Genomic DNA, 17,362 nt, shown 5'->3' with positions numbered 1-17,362 from the left:
GGAAAATCCCATGGACGAAGGGGCCTGGTAGGCTGCATTCCATGGGGTCGCTGAGAGTCGGACACGACTGAGCGACTTCACTTTCACTTTTCACTTTCATGCATTGGAGAAGGAAATGGCAACCCACTCCAGTGTTCTTGCCTGGAGAATCCCAGGGACGGGGGAGCCTGGTGGGCTGCCGTCTATGGGGTCGCACAGTGTCGGACACGACTGAAGTGACTTAGCAGCAGCAGCAGCAGCAACTACTGACATATAACATTATATTAGTTTCAGGTGTTCAACCTAGTTTGATAATTTAACATATTGGGAAGTGATCACTCCCATGAGTCTGCTTAACATCCATCTCCCTGTATACGTAGTTACAGATTTTTTTCTTATGAGAACTTTTAAGATTTACTTACTCTCATAATATTTTTCAAGTAAGAAATACAGTATTGTTAACTATAGTTATAGCGCTCACACTACAGCCTCATGCCTCATATATTTTACAATTGGCAGTTAGCACCTTTTGATGCCCTTTACGCACTTTGGCAAAAACCCCCTTCTGATACCTGCCTCTGGCCACCACCAATCTGTTTTCTGTATCTGTGAGCTTGTTTCCATATCTTGGCTGTAGATTGTAGATGATGCTTCAGTGAACATGGGGTCAGATATCTTTTCAAGTTAGTGTTTTCGTTGTCTTTGGATAAATTCCCAGAAGTAGGATTTCTGGATTGTATGATAGTTCGATTTTTAAGTTTTTGAACAACCTCCATACTGTTTTCCATTGTGGCTGCTCCAGTTTACACTTTCTCTACCAGTGCATAATGGTTCCCTTTTCTCCATATCCTCTCTAATGCTTGTTGTTCATTGTCTTTTTTGATAATAGCCATTATGACAGGTGGTTTTGATTTGTATTTCTTTGATGATTAGTGATATTGAGCGTCTTTTCATGTACCTGTTGGCTGTCTCTGCATCTTCTTTAGAAAAATGTCTATTCAGATTGTCTGCCCACTTTTTAATTGGCAGCAAAAAAGATGTTTTTCTATTGACTTGAGTTCTTTTTGTATTTTGGATATTAACCCCTTATCAGATGTAGTAAAGAGGTTTTCTTGTTTCAGGACTTCCTAATGTCTTAGAATAGAGTCTGTGAAGAGAGATACTGAGATTTGCACATGTTTGATTACTGTCAACCTCTTTCATCCAAAATTACCAGACACTGCCATCCCCTTCCACAGTTTTGCTTTGGAAATTGATGTGATTGAATCTTTACTGTCACTATGACTTATTTCATATATGCTGTGCTTAGTTGCTCAGTCATGTCCTACTCTGTGTGAGCCTATGGACTGTAGCCCGCCAGGCTCCTCTGTCCTTGGGGATTCTCCAGGCAAGAATATTGGAGTGGGTTGTCATGCCCTCCTCCAGAGTATTTCATATATGCTATGTCTTTAAATACTGTGTTGTTGTCTTAATTTTATTTTGTTTTGCTTTAGAAAGGCATAGAGTAAGGGTTTCTTGAACTTTTCATGTTTATACCACATAACACATACATTAGCTCAGTACTAGCTTATTTTAAAAATAAGTCTCTGGTTCTTGTAAGGAAGGCTCATTGTCAGGGCATGAATAGTTTTCCTGCACTTTTTTTGACTTCTGAGGCATGTTTCTTAATTAAGGAATTGTTTCATACTTTTCAGAAAACAGTATAAAACCAGTAAAATCTGTGCAGAAAACAAAAAACACACAATGCATGGGTTAAACCAGTTATCTAGCATTCTAGAGGGGTAAAGGAAGAAACAGTAGAAATTTTTATCTTAAATAACAATGCTTATATTTTGTTCATGCAGGGAAAAATAAAAATAAGCACCTCTGAGTGATTCTGCATATAGTTATGGTGGTCATGGCTTTTATTTTATTTTTTTATTTTTTTTAATTTATTTATTTTAATTGGAGGCTAATTACTTTACAGTATTGTAGTGATTTTTTGCCATACATTGACATGAATCAGCCATGGGTGTACATGTGTTCCCCATCCTGAGCCCCCCTCCCACCTCCCTCCCCATCCCATCCCTCAGAGTCATCCCAGTGCACCAGCCCTGAGCATTCTGTCTCATGCATCGAACCTGGACTGGCTATCTGTTTCACATATGATAAGATACATGTTTCAATGCTATTCTCTCAAATCATCCCACCCTCGCCTTCTCCCAGAGTCCAAAAGACTGTTCTATACATCAGTGTCTCTTTTGCTGTCTCACATATAGGGTCATCATTACCATCTTTCTAAATTCCATATATATGCGTTAGTATACTGTATTGGTGTTTTTCTTTCTGGCTTACTTCACTCTGTATAATAGGCTCCAGTTTCATCCACCTCATTAGAACTGATTCAAATGTATTCTTTTTAATGGCTGAGTAATACTCCATTGTGTATATGTACCACAGCTTTCTTATCCGTTCATCTGCTGATGGACTTCTAGGTTGCTTCCATGTCCTGGCTATTGTAAACAGTGCTGCGATGAACATTGGGGTACACATGTCTCTTTCAGTTCTGGTTTCCTCAGTGTGTATGCCCAGCAGTGGGATTGCTGGGTCATATGGCAGTTCTATTTCCAGTTTTTTAAGGAATCTCCACACTGTTCTCCATGGTGGCTGTACTAGTGTACATTCCTGCCAACAGTGTAAGAGGGTTCCCTTTTCTCCACACCCTCTCCAGCATTTATTGCTTGTAGACTTTCGGATAGCAGACATTCTGACCCACGTGAGATGATACCTCATTGTGGTTTTGGTTTGCCTTTCTCTGATAATGAGTGATGTTGAGCATCTTTTCATGTGTTTGTTAGCCATCTGTATGTCTTCTTTGGAGAAATGTCTGTTTAGTTCTTTGGCCCATTTTTTGATTGGGTCACTGATTTTTCTGGAATTGAGCTGCAGGAGCTGCTTGTATATTTTTGAGATTAATTCTTTGTCAGTTGCTTCATTTGCTATTACTTTCTCCCATTTTGAAGGCTGTCTTTTCACCTTTCTTATAGTTTCCTTCATTGTGCAAAAGCTTTTAATTTTAAATAGGTCCCATTTGTTTATTTGCTTTTATTTCCAATATTCTGGGAGGTGGGTCATAGAGGATCCTGCTGTGATTTATGTCAGAGAGTGTTTTGCTTATGTTCTCCTCTAGGAGTTGTATAGTTTCTGGTCTTATGTTTAGATCTTTAATCCATTTTGAGTTTATTTTTGTGTATGGTGTTAGAAAGTGTTCTAGTTTCATTCTTTCACAAGTTGTTGGTCAGTTTTCCCAGCACCACTTGTTAAAGAGATTGTCTTTTCTCCATTGTATATTCTTGCCTCCTTTGTCAAAGATAAGTTGTCCATAGGTGTGTGGATTTATCTCTGGGCTTTCTATTTTGTTCCACTGATCTATATTTCTATCTTTGTGCCAGTACCATACTGTCTTGATGACTGTGGCTTTGTAGTATAGCCTGAAGTCAGACAGGTTGATTCCTCCAGGTCCATTCTTCTTTCTCAAGATTGCTTTGGCTATTTGAGGTTTTTTCAGTTACATTTTTTTAACAGCAGAATTTTGTAACCTTTACTAAATCCAGGCTGCTTTCCTCTCTGCAATGAGTGAGGACTTAGAGGTACAGTTCTGTACTTTTCCATGCTAGCCAGTCTCATCTCCTAGGAGGGAATATTCATAGATCACTTGTAAATTTTATTCCTGAAATGGTGATTGTCACTCTACACAAATGAAGTGATACAAAGAGTTAGATTTCCCATCTATACCCACTGCCTTAGAAAGAGACTTTTGATGAGGTCAGGAGTGAGTGATGTGGAAACTAATGTTAGTTCAAGTTGTAAATGAACTATTCCTAGTATGGTCCTTTGAAATGGCAAATAAATGGGTCCCGTAGAGAAACTGGGAGTGATATGAATGGGTCCCCTGTTATTTATAGACTACTTATTCATAAATTCCAAGCTCTATTAATTCTGGTCTCATGATGCCCTAAAGAGCTTTCTAGAGTAGAACTCATATGCTTATGGTTATCTAAGAGCTTACAAAATCCACTTTGGTAAAATGAGGAAACATGTTATGTAATATATAAACCCTGTAGCTTAAACAATCCTGCCATCTTAATAGTACAGTTTGCAGCTGTCATTAGGTTGTAAATGTGTGGGTAGGTACATACCTGGCCAATTACAGGAGGCACAGCAATAAATCATTAAAGCATTATTAGAGCCTAAAATGATGACCATAAAAAAAGAAAGAGGAGTAGTTAGTATTCAGTTCTTCACAGGTAGATATATAATACCTGGCCAGAATAACCAATTGCCTTTCTTGTAAACATAATTCTTTGATCTCTAATCTCTTTTATAGTAGCAATTTCTGATGTAAATTTCACCAGCAGAAAAAGAATCAGGACTCTGATACAAAAGGGCTGTGCTTTTGCTTTATAATTTATTTATCTGGATCATAATTCTGTTTCATGTTTCTATATATTTTAGTCTAAAAGATGAAGATTGTTCTGTGAGCCCCCTCCCAACCCCAGATGTGAGCCATTTCATGTGTTATGTGGTAAATGGGCTCCAAAGGTAAATTGTTACTATGTAAAACCTGCCCCTCAGCAAGGCAAGGGCAGCTAAGATACAGCCAGCTCTACTTTGGTTTGGTGGAAAATGTCCTGCTGACAAGGTCACTGCTGAAGCCCAATGTCACCGAGCAGTATGAGGCCCTTGTAGCCCTGGGAGAGGGCTGGACGGAAGGCTCTTGCCCTGTTTGCTATTGGTCAAGTAAGCATCTGAAATGCGGGGCTCTGGTTGTACCTAGAAGCCCAGGTTTAGCAGTAGGTTTGGTGACTTTGGAAAGCACATGCTATTCTAATGATTGTTAGGGTTAATCACATCATTACCACACTTTTTCAAGCATCTTATGCTTTAAATAGGATTTCCCAAGAAGCTAAATTTAATGGTGTTTTTCACTGACCATTACTGCTTTATGGTGATTTCTTGGGCAGTCAACATCTATGGCTGATGCAAAAAAAGAAAAAGATAGAAAGTTATTAAATCAGCATGCATCAGTTGCTGGCTTTCAAAGAGATTCTTGATTTGTGACTAGTGTAACATAACTGTATTGTGGCTGAGTGTGACTGTATGAGGAACTCACTGGCAACTGCTTTTACAGATGAAAGCTGGATAGAGGGAAACGTGTCCTTTATAAATGGCTTCATTTATTCATGCAACTTAGGAGGCCAGTTCATTTTGACTGGTAGTTTAAAAATAGCTCTGCTGAGGACTTTGAATTTTAACTATTTTATCTGATTACAAAAGTAATATATGTTAACCACAAAAATTCAGATATTACCCAAATATATGTCTTATGGAAAATGAAAGCCTGCCTTAACCCTCCCCTCAGAAAGGAGCGCTGTCAACAGTTTGCTGCACATTTGTCAGTTATTTCACGCAGAACACACACACACACACACACACACACACACACACACTTCTGCAGTTTGCTTTCCTGACTAGCATTTAGAGAAAATATATTTTAGAAGGAAATTTCCTGATGTATCATAATAGAAACTAACTTTTCTATATATTAGATGTTTTGATGATGTTTGTGTTCCTGGGATAGGTTAAGATAGAAACCTTTTCAATGCCTATTTATCTCTGTAATTATCCAAAGTCCCTGAGAGGCCATGGATGGTTTATTAGATAGATTTAGAAAGAATAACTGCAGTACTAAGCTTTTTCCTACATGGTGGCCTTCCAATGCACAAAGCATTACAATTATTTGGAGACAATCTGTAGCCTTGGAAACAATAAGGCAGTAGTGACATCAGCAGCAATTATGTGTAATTTTTATCCCCAGTTTATCACCAAGGTAACCAGAGCAGGTTTCCCTGCTTGAAATTTTAAGAATGTCATAGTCCTATATACAGCAAGCACATAGGAAAGGATTATGCACAGAATCTCTTCTACAGTTCATTCCATTTCCCTTATAAAACGGCTCTTTGGAATTCAAATAGAACACGTCTATTTTTAGCAACAGCAGAATGCTTTTGAAGCTATTAAATAAGAGTCCAAATATCCTTAATACTAAAATGAATTCGTTATAATGTGTAAATTTTATGATGTTCTTCCCTGTTAGAGTATTTTCTCCAGCTTTGAACAGCAATTATGGGATACACCCTTTCCACAGAAGCAGAAGAAAGAAGACGTGGACCATCCATCAGTCATAAAGCAGGCATAAACTGGCTCATTCCTGAAACTAACAGTACTGTTACCAGTAACAGCAATTGTAATTGTCTATTCTTGGGTAAAAGGTTCTGGTCAGTTCTCTGAGCAGCTGTCAGAAGGCTGTCGGTGGGCAGTGGTGCCTCTAGTTGGAAATGGCAGTTAAAGAGGCACAGCATGTTTGGATTATTGGGTCGTTCCTGATAAGTTTGGATAAATTGCATACTGATACTGAACAAATGAATAACTGAAAGAGTAAATAAAAAATGCACGGATGTGCATCTTTATGCATTATTGCTACAGTGTACTGGCTCTTCAGTTTCCCAAGAATCCCTTCTGTCTGGCAGCTGAGCAGTTCTTGTGAATTCTTCACTCACATATTCTGTTTTTAGTTCCTTCCGTAAGCAGAGAACTCCATGAAACAAAGACCACACATCAATGGCCACTCCATAACTCCTTGCTGATATATAGTGGAAAAGTGTACCACTCATCTATCCTCTTAAATCCAGGGGCAAAAGACTGAAGGAGAGGCTGAGAGCAAATGCCTGTCATCATGGGATCAGTTCACTAAGCACCCTCTGCGTGTCACGCTTAAAGCGGTGAATCTAACGTGAACATCCAAGGGATCCAGAGTCTAGTTAGGAAAGGCAGTTAGGTAAATATAATGATTGGTGGAACTGTATGACCCTCCCAATACTTAAATGTCTTTGAGCTGCAAACAGCAGCAGTCTCTTGTGGATCAGCCCAATACATGTCAGTGGACTAGTTCTGATAACAGGCAGCATTTGAGTCTAATGCGGAGTCCAGAGGGAGTGCAGAGCAGGAAGCGGGAGAGGCGGGCAGAGCAGGGAATTTTTTATGAGGCCTGTATAGAATTTTGGTGAATGATGGGGAGAAGAAGAAAGAGAAAGGAAGCTTTGGGAAAGATATTTATGATAAAAAGGTTTATGCCCGAAAAGTGTGGTCTAGGTTTTTAAATTTTGATTTCATTTTTGTGTTAAATGGTTAAAACATACAAAAAAGGTTAGAAAATATGACACCTATGAACCTCCCACATCCATTTGAATTCCTTTTCCTTGATGAATAAAATGTAATAAATAGGGGTAAAGAGACTTTACCCATCTCATTCCTCAGTCTCCTTTCCTAGAGGTAGGTAACCATCCCATTAAAATTGGTGTGTGTCTTTGCCATGAGTTTTTGAAAACTGTTATTGCATATGCATTTATTAGTAATATAATACACTGTTTGATTCTTTTAAAATGTTACATAAATTGTCTTATACTATAAGTATTCACTTGTAGCTTGCTAAACACCATGTTTTTGTGGTTTATTCATGTTGATGCAGTAGATCTAATCTGTTCATTTTATCTGCTGCATAGTATTCCGTTATTAGACTATATCATACTTTATCCATATTCTTCTTGATGGGTGTCTAACTTGTCATATGAATAATGGTGTAGTTGTCTTCTTGTGGACATGTATAATGAGGATTTCTCTGGAGGACATGCCTAGAAATAGAACAGCTGTAATATTGGATATGAATATCTTCAGTTTAATCAGATATTAGCAACTTGTATATCAAGGGTTTTTTGGTCTTTATTAGTTTATGGGAACATCTTATAGATTATGGATACTAATCCATAATATGTTTTATGTGTTATAAATATCTTCTAAGTCTGTGGCTTGTATTTTTCTTTCTTTATTATAGGACATCTTCACTTTTGAAAAATAGCTGGGAATAGAATTCCATGTTGATAGCTCTTTTTTTTCCATTTGTTGAAGATGTTATGCCAAAGAATGCTGGCTATCTGCTCCAAGTCTCTATCTGAAGCCCAACTCTGCTAAGCCTATGGGCTTCACCCATTTTGTGGGTCCTGAGCTCACACGGAATTGCTGAAAATCATACAACCTTCTTCCTAGAAAATGTATAAAATGTTGCCTATTAGTTAGAGGATTTATGGATGCTGAGAAGCACATCCATGGCCCCAGGTTAAGAAGATTTGTTATAGGCTCTCCAAAGATGGGAGGTCTTTCCATGTGAGAGGCAGACCCTAATCTTTCTATGGAGGACTTCAGCCCTATTTCCATTCCATTTCTAAGCTCCTACTCTGATGAGCAGAGTGCTGACCTGTGTGTGGGTTGAGTACTTCTTTTGTCCTTCCAGTCAAAGGCCTGACTGAAAGAGAAAGGAGTGCCTAAAAGAACTTGGTCTGAAAGACAATCCATGTAGAAACTGAAGTGGAAATATAAGTTGCCTAAGATGTTACTAATCCATCTGGGTAACGACTGGTGGCTAACAGTACGTCTACACCCACATGGTATACAATAAGAAGGGTGTTTGAACGGGCTTTCCAATGAATTACTTAGATGTCTCCACATCAAAGCAGACCTATTATAGAAGATTCTTGTGATCCAGATATTGGGAAGCTTCAGGATAGCACTGAGTAGGATTAAAAGGAGGCTACAGAACTGAGCAGAACCCTGTAATGGGGAGGTATAGGGGTCTTCGTGGGCCATGAGACTACTTTTCATAGCCCAGAAAATGCAAAACCTCTGCACAAATTGGTCTCCTTCACATGTTGAATATTTGTTTATTAATAGGAGGGAGTCCCAGGGGAATACAAAACTACTTCTTCATCTTTATCTTCCACAAACTTATCTGGCACCCATCATTACCGAGGCCCTCACTGGGTGCTGGGATATAAAATTCCCCCTTAAGAAAAGATGCATTCTCTTCTCCCCCTCCCATGTTGTTGCCACAGACAGTTAAGAACATGTGGGTGTTCTCCTTACACCTTGCAAAAGGAATTGAGCTAAATTATAGCTTTCCATTTATAAAACAGTGGTAGTCTAAAGCTGCAGAGTGCAAAATTCAGAGATTGCCATAGTAACTCTGCTTTTCTCAGGAAGTAATTGAAAAAGGGCACTTTTTACAGAAATAGAATATTGATGTTCATATCTATAGAGGAATTCATTTACTGACTGATAGAGGGGAAAGATGAAAGATGAGCCATGGAGCTGCATTTTAATGTGATTGTGATTATCCCCAGGGTGGCAAGCAGCTTACACTCGTTCTTTTATTTTTGCAGCAAATAGCACATTTCTTTTCAGCTTGGTTTGTGTATAGAAATAGTTTCCAGAAATATATAGCGTAATAAGGAATTAGAGAGCACATTTGGTAAAACACTGAAAGGCTCCAATTTGTTTCTTGCCATTATCAGTTTGATGAATGTTAAAATTGCTTGAGATATTTAATGGCTCTTCTTGATTAGCACTGCAGCTATCCTATAGGAATAGCTTGTGAGTGTACTTTTAACAAGGAACTCTAGCCTTTCACAGCTGCTGTCATGAGACCAAAGACACAAATATATAAAGGAAAATGATTAGGCGAGCAAATAAATATTACGACAATAATGGTCTAGAAATACTGTTTGGAAATTTGATAGAATATTGATGAAGGCTTATAAATGTATTTGTATATGTGTTGATATAAATATATGCCATATATATTTCAGGGCTTGTTCTCTGGGAATTTTATTCCAAAGATAATTTATTTCCAAATCAAATTGCAGGTGGCTGAAGAGTGATCTAAATGAATGAGCCTCAGACAGTGAAATATTGGTCCCTATGATGGGAATGGGAAGGGGAGTTTGAGGCTACAGCCCTCCCCAAAGACCAGCCAGATGACATTCCTGATATGCTTGGTCTTGGATGGGAGGAAGTGAGAATAATGTGGCTCTTTCCTTGTTGCTATTTTCTTAACAAGAGAGAGAAATTCTTTCACCAAAGGACCAGTAGTACTCTAGGAAAGAATCTCAAGCAAGATAACATTCAGGATGGGTGGTGACCAGGAGCTTCCTCTAGCTCTACTTAGGATTTACATCTTTCTTTGGAGGGAATGATGCTGAAGCTGAAACTCCAGTACTTTGGCCACCTCATGTGAAGAGTTGACTCACTGGAAAAGAGTCTGATGCTGGAAGGGATTGGGGGCAAGAGGAGAAGGGGAAGACAGAGGATGAGATGGCTGGATGGTATCACTGACTTGATGGACGTGAGTCTGAGTGAACTCCGGGAGTTTGTGATGGACAGGGAGGCCTGGTGCTGCGATTCATGGGGTCATAAAGAGTCCGACACGACTGAGCGACTGAACTGAACTGAACTGAACATGTTTCTTATGTTCTGGAACAGTACATCTATGTATCTTTCCCTACTTGATTATGAGCTCATGGAAAGAAGGATAGTGTCTTAATTATCTTTGAAGTCATAGGCCAAACACAGTGCCTGGAATAGAGAGAACGGGAAATAAATGCCTGAATGATTAACTTACTAAATGAATGAATCAACTGAAGCAGACTCATCTCCCATTTTCTAGGACCATCCTTGCTCCCTGGACATTGCCAATGGCTTGGCTGACAAGTTACCTTCACTGCTACCATGACATTTAAAATAATTTTCTAGTAAGTTTCTTTTTTCTTAAAAGAAAAAGGGAAAATATTCTCTGAATGCTTATGATGAGCCAGCCACTGGGCTGAACACTTTACATATTAATGTGTATATTTAATCTTCAAAACCTTTGGAAAGTAAATGCTATTAATATGCCCATTTTTTTAGAGAAGGAAACTGAGGCTTAGAAATATTAGCTGAGATTTTGTAACTAGCAAGTATTAGGGCCAGAATTTGCAAGCAAGTTGCTTAACTTCCATTCCCTTTCCTTTGTTCCTTGGACACTGAATATATATGGAAATGAACTCAATTCTGGGATCCCAAAAATAAGGGTAAAAAGCTTTTTAGTGTGGGAGAGGATAGTGAGGAAAAAGGTCCATCCCTAGATCACAGGAAGAATTATCTTGGGTCTTTGATGAGATCTATTAATAAAAGCCTAGGAAGCATCTCCTGAATATTAAAAACATTTGTGCTTGCATTGTTAGGGTGAGATTATACAGTCTCAGTGTGGCAAAGGTCTTGAATACTCTCAATGGTATGGCACTCACTAATAAGGGGACTCGCTGTAGTATTGGGTTTGCAGTTTTTAAAAACAATTTCGTATCTTGTTGCATTTGATCCTCAATCACCTCTGAAGTATGCAGTGCATAGAGGTCATTATTCCAGTTTCCTTTGCTTGGGAACAAGGTTAGATTGCATTCACATGCCTCTTTGAAATTGGGTCTGATCACATGAGTTTCTTTGGCCAAGGAAATGTGAGCAGAGCTAACGTGACATTTCTGGTGGAAGCCTTTGAAAAGCAAGTTTCATGTTCTCTTTCTCTTGCCACTCAGATGGACAATATGCTTGATGAAGTGCCTTGTCTGCTAGAGGACCAATATGAGTACACTGTATATTACAAGAATGAAGTCCTAATCAGCATGTAAGCTCTTCCCTTACTTTCTGCTATCCCAGGGCTTAGGACCACAAAAGAAGACTCATTTCCAACCCTCAATCTAAGGATATACCATTTTCTAAATCTTTACCACATGGCATAGCTTATGCTAACCCCTGCCCCCAACTATGTCCCTCTGGGGAGTAGTAATACAGAAAGCCCTGCTGGTAATAAGGGTACTTGGTGGCTGGGCCAGAGTGCAATATAAGGGACTTAGTGCTGCAGATGTGAGAATACCTGTTTCTTCTCTTCTAGTCACCTTTGTGGTTTAAAAAGTAGAGGATCAGGCATCATAGGAAACAGTAAGAGTGACAAGACTGAAACCATCCTTGCTGTTTTTATCCTGGCACATCTAGTCTGCAACCAACTTCCAGAAGCTAGTGCTCACAAAATAAAAATTAGGTAGACACCAGAGTACTCTTCTACCTTTTGAAATTTACCACCTTATATCTTAAATGACTTACTCAGTAAGACTTGAGAGTGAGGGTTTGTTTTTGTTTTTATAGTCTTCCATTTCAAAACTAGCAAAGAGTGAAGATGAACCAGGTTTCCACACATGAGATCTTTCGGAGATTCAAAAAAAGCCTGGAGAAGAGGTGCTGAATTTCAAAGAGAGGGTTTCTTCAGTTAGTTGACATACCATGGTGGGTGCTGGCATGCAGGCTCATTAGACTTTTTCAGGCAACATCTATGCTGGCAACCTGTGGAGAAGACATCTCAGTTTAGGAAAGAGGCTCCCTCAGATGGGGGAGTGGGAGTCAACTGGATGACAACGAGAGTAATTTCCCTGAATGTTAAACCAATCTTCTTGTCAGTGTGACGATCCCTTCCTCAGCTGAATGGGAAAGACTACAGGACCCTTAATTATCTGTACCAACTGCTCAACCAGGTTTTATTTTAGGGACTGAAGTCCTAGGAAAAAGCATCCCTAGCTGACTAATGAAGATATCCTAGACTTGAATAAATAATTTAGTCCTAAAAACATATTAGGATGTAAAATTTGGGGATGTTGATATTGTAGGGTAACTTTATACATCAGATGATTTATCTGAAGCTTGAGGGAATTATAGTCCCTCAAACTGAATTGATAATGGGTATGTAGATGTGTGTGTGTGTTAGTTGCTCAGTTGTGTCCGATTCTTTGCAACACCAGGGACTGTAGCCAGGCAGGCTCCTCTGTCAATGGAATTCTGCAGGCAGGAATACTGGAGTGAATTGAGATGCCCTTCTCCAGGGGATCCTCCTGACCCAGGGATCGAACCCAGGTCTCCTGCGTTGCAGGCAGATTCTTTACTGTCTGAGCCACCAGGGAGACCCCAATAATGGGCATAGGTTATCCTAATTTTGTATACTTATGGGTACAAAGCACAGTCCAGTTAAGGTGTAATGTTACTAAGAAATCTTTCTGCCTTCAAACTCTTCTGCTAAATTCAATTTATGCTTAAAATGATCGGAAGGGAGAAGAGGCAGAATCCTTTAAGGAAAATGCTCTTCATCAGAATCCTGGCTTCCATCAGGAAACAAAACAATAGTTGGGAGTTGCTGGAGTGGTTTAATGGCTAATCTTCAGTAGTCTACTCACAGTAACTAATGATAGTTATCATGAGCAAATGTTTCCTGTGTGGTACACAGTCATGCGGCAGGTGACGGTGGGGACCCACCAGCCCAGTATTTTAGGGTCTTTTTATGTGTCAGGGTCTGTGTGAGAGGAGAAAGTCTATGGGAAACAAGCAAGAGAGCCACCACTTGGACTGAGTAGAAGCAGAAACCTGGATTTTCCCTCTCAGGCACTGGCTAGATAATTAGAGCCAGCAGCAGGAGGCAAATTAAAGCCTTACTGGGAACTTCTAAGTAGATAGGTGTTTGTGAGCTTTGGATACTTCTCTGAAGCCCTGAAGCAAGACTGCAGTGTGGGAGGAAGCGTTGGCAAGCCTTGCCACCAAGCTGGATGTATCCTTCAGCAGCTCTTGGAGTCCTTCTAACCTACAATGCTGCCACAGACAATGAGATCAGTGAGACTTCTGACTTTAAAAAAGGAATAGGCACAATGAGTAATAACAGTTGAAGTTGAAATTGTGTGAATAGTGTTCTTATTTTGTAAGTGGTTTTGTATTTCTTTTGCTCTTACTTCACATGGTATTTTCTCTTAGAGTTAATATATGAATGTTAGTTAATGTTAGGAAGAGTTTTAAGAGGAAAAATAACCATTATATGGAAAGGAAGGTACTTATCTTAAATAAAGGCGGAATTAGTTATCTGTTTTCCACAATTTAAATGTTAACTGTATTTGGGACTGTATAATCTAAATAAAGAGTACTTCCTATAGTATGGGTGGTGGTGGTGGTTTAGTTGCTAAGTCGTGTCTGACTCTTGCGACCCCATCAACTGAAGCCTGCCAGGCTCCTTTGTCAATGACTCCAGGCAAGAATACTGGAGTGGATAGCCTTTCTCTTCTCCAGGGGATCTTCCCAACCCAAGAATCAAACCCAGGTCTCCCATGGTGCAGACAGATTCTTTACTGACTGAGCCACAAGGGAAGCCCAGCAATATTGGAGTGAGTAGCCTATCCCTTCTCCAGTGGATCTTCCCAATCCAGGAATTGAACCGGGGTCTCCTGCATTACAGGTGGATTCTTTACCAATTGAGCTATCAGGGAAGCCCATCTATCAGCCCCAATTTCAGCATGTGATTTCAAGGAGACTAAATAACTAGTTCTTTGAGCAGTTGATCCCAAACTTCTTCCTGCCTCCAAACTCCTGAGAGGCATAACATACACTACTATTAAAAGAAGGTACTTTCTGTAGTAGTGAAGTTCATACTAGTAAAAGCCCATGGCAGGGGGAATTATCTGGAGTGCATGAGGCATGTGTCATGTTAAATTTTTCACTTTTCCTCATTGAGATCACTGCTTTAGAGAATGCGTCCTGCAAACACAACAGTTAAATGCTAGTTAATCTCTCAGATGTTGAACATATTTTCTGAGAAAGCTGAAATGTGGAGGTATTGACTATGAGACAAGGATGAAGGTAGTTTTGGTGTCACAATGCAATTACAAAGAGAAGATGGTTTGACCCAATATTAAACCTTTTTTGGTCACTGTATTTGATTTTTCTATCATAAAAGGGCTGTTATTTAGGTCCTTGTTTTAAAAAGATTGTGATATACAAAATATTTAAATCTATTAGCGGTAGCTTGTTTTATATAATCTCAGGCATTATCTTTTCTGGTATATATATGTATATATGTGTGTGTTTGTGCACCACTAGATTTTAATTGTGCACATACTAACAGATATTTATACACAAACACACTCTTGTCAATTTGCTTTTTTACCAAAATGTGATCATACCATTTATATTTTACTGTTTTTTTCACTTAGCATTTCCTCAGGGATAACTTTCCTTGTCAGGTCTTACATAGATCAACCTATTCTTTTAAAATGACTATGTTGTATTCTGTAGTACAGAAGTATTTAACACTTCCTTTATAGATGAGCGTTTTGGATGTTTCTCTTTTTTGTTGCTCTTATCGACCAGGTCTCTGTGAATATCATCGTGTGTATATTTGTGTAACTGTATTTCTGTGAGATAGATAATAGAAAGTGGAGCCTGTGACTCAAAAGATATATTTATTTTTAATATTCACACATATTGCCATGTTGTTTTAAAAGATGGCTGTGTCCATTTATATTTTCCTCTGACAGTGTGAGTATACCCATTTTATTACATTTTATTAACACTGGATATTGTTAATCATCAAAATTCTTATCGATGTGGTAGGTAAAATTATTTCTTCATTTTCACTACTCTGATTATTGGTAGGTTTGAACATATTTCTGGATGATTTTGGCCACTTGCACTCCATTGAAGTGAATTGCTTATTGATGTTTTTCATCCAGTTTTGTACTGGGATTTTTATATTTTCCTAGAAATTTGTATATATTTATAATATATTATGGGTCTTAACCCTTTGACTCATATATCACAGGTATTTTTTCTCCAAGGTTTCTTTTGTCTTTCTAATTTTGCTTAATGTATGTTTTTCTGTATAGAATTTGAAATTTTACTTTTAGTTTTACTTTATTTTTACTTTTAGTTTAATCTGTCAAGTTTTTCATTGATGGCTTTAAATTTTGTATCATGTTCCTGAAGCTCTTTCCTATCTCAAAATTTTAAAAGTATTCTTTACTTTTAAAATGTAGGGTCTTGTATTTAGATAATCTTCATGGATTACAGCCTTGTTGTGGTAAAGGGGCTTGTGTAACTAAATGAAGCTATGAGCCACGCTGTTCAGAGCCACCCAAGATGACGGGTCATAGTGAAGAGTTCTGACAAAATGTAGTCCCTTGAAAGAGGAAGTGGCAACCCGCTCCAGTGTTCTTGTGGCGAGCACCTCGTGAACATCATGAAAAGGCAAAAAGATATGATGCTGGGAGATGAATCCCCCCAGGTTAGAAGGTATCCAATATCCTACTGGGAAAGAGTGGAGGGCAATTACTAATAACTCAGAAAGAATGAAGCAGCTGGGCCAAAGTGGAAACAACACTCAGTTAGATGTGTCTGGTGGTGAAAGTGAAGTCCAATGCTGTAAAGAACAATGTTGCATAGGAACCTGGAAAGTTAGGTCCATGAATCAAGGTAAATTGGATGTGGTCAAGTGGGAGATGGCAAGATTGAACATCGACATCTTATTAGGAATCAGTGAACTAAAATGGATGGGTATGGGCGAATTTAATTCAGATGACCACTATATCTACTACTGTTAGAAACAATCCCTTAGAAGAAATGGATTAGCCCTACAGTCAACAGAAGAGTTTGAAATGCAGTACTTGGGTGCAACCTCAAAAACGACAGAATGATCTTGGTTCACTTCCAAGGCAAACCTTTCAACATCATAGTAATCCAAGTCTATGCCCCAACCACTGGTACTGAAGAAGCTGAGGCTGACCGGTTCTTTGAAGACCTACAATACTTTCTAGAACTAACATCAAAAAAAGATGTTCTTTTCATCATAGGAGATTGGACTGCAAGAGTAAGAAGTAAGGAGATACCTGGCATAACAGGCATGTTTGGCCTTGAAATACAAAATGAAGCAGGTAGAAGGCTAATAGAGTTTTGTCAAGAGAACACACTGGTCATAGCATACACCCTTTTCAACAGTCCAAGAGATGACTCTACACATGGACATCACCAGATGGTCAATACTGAAATCAAATTGATTATGTTCTTTGCAGCCAAAGATGGATAAGCTCTATACAGTCAGCAAAAACAAGACCTGGAGCTTACTGTGTAGCTCAGATTGTGAGCTCCTTAATTGCAAAATTCAGGCTTAAATTGAAGAAAGTAGGGAAAACCACTAGACCATTCAAGTACGGCCATGGTGGTTTAGTTGCTAAGTGATGTCTGACTCTTGCAACCCCATGGACTAGAGCCTGCCAGGCTCCTCTATCTATGGGATTTCTCAGACAATAATACTGGAGTGGGTTGCCATTTCCTTCTCCAGGGGATCTTCCCAACCCAGGGATTGAACCTGTGTCTCCTTCATTGGCAGATGGATTCTTTACTAGCCACCTGGGAACCCTGGCCATTCAGATATGATGTAAATCAAATCCCTTATGATTATACAGTGGAGGTGATGAATAGATTCAGGAGATTAGATCTGGTAGACAGAGTATCTTAAGAACTATGGATGAACGTTCATGACATTGTACAGAAGGCAGTTACCAAAACCATTCCCCCAAAAAAAAGAAATGCAAGAAGACAAAGTGGTTGTCTGAGGAGGCTT

At 38.9% G+C, this 17,362-nt stretch overlaps 1 protein-coding gene and 1 long non-coding RNA gene across 2 annotated transcripts in view; both read left to right on the top strand.

Annotated features, from left to right (window-relative positions):
* Positions 1–7,850, top strand: part of LOC129646322 (uncharacterized) — a 31,972-nt gene extending 24,122 nt beyond the window's left edge. The window contains exon 3 of the long non-coding RNA XR_008711858.1: positions 6,116–7,850. This is a non-coding gene — a long non-coding RNA (uncharacterized LOC129646322). The remainder of the gene's footprint in view (positions 1–6,115) is intronic.
* The window catches only part of MYO3B (myosin IIIB), a 559,309-nt gene that overhangs the window by 190,370 nt on the left and 351,577 nt on the right, over positions 1–17,362 (top strand).

This window comes from Bubalus kerabau, chromosome 3 (assembly GCF_029407905.1).
Source record: "Bubalus kerabau isolate K-KA32 ecotype Philippines breed swamp buffalo chromosome 3, PCC_UOA_SB_1v2, whole genome shotgun sequence".
Classification (NCBI taxonomy): domain Eukaryota; kingdom Metazoa; phylum Chordata; class Mammalia; order Artiodactyla; family Bovidae; genus Bubalus; species Bubalus kerabau.
The sequence above is the reverse complement of the archived record's forward strand: the minus strand, read 5'-3'. Positions and strand labels throughout refer to the sequence as shown.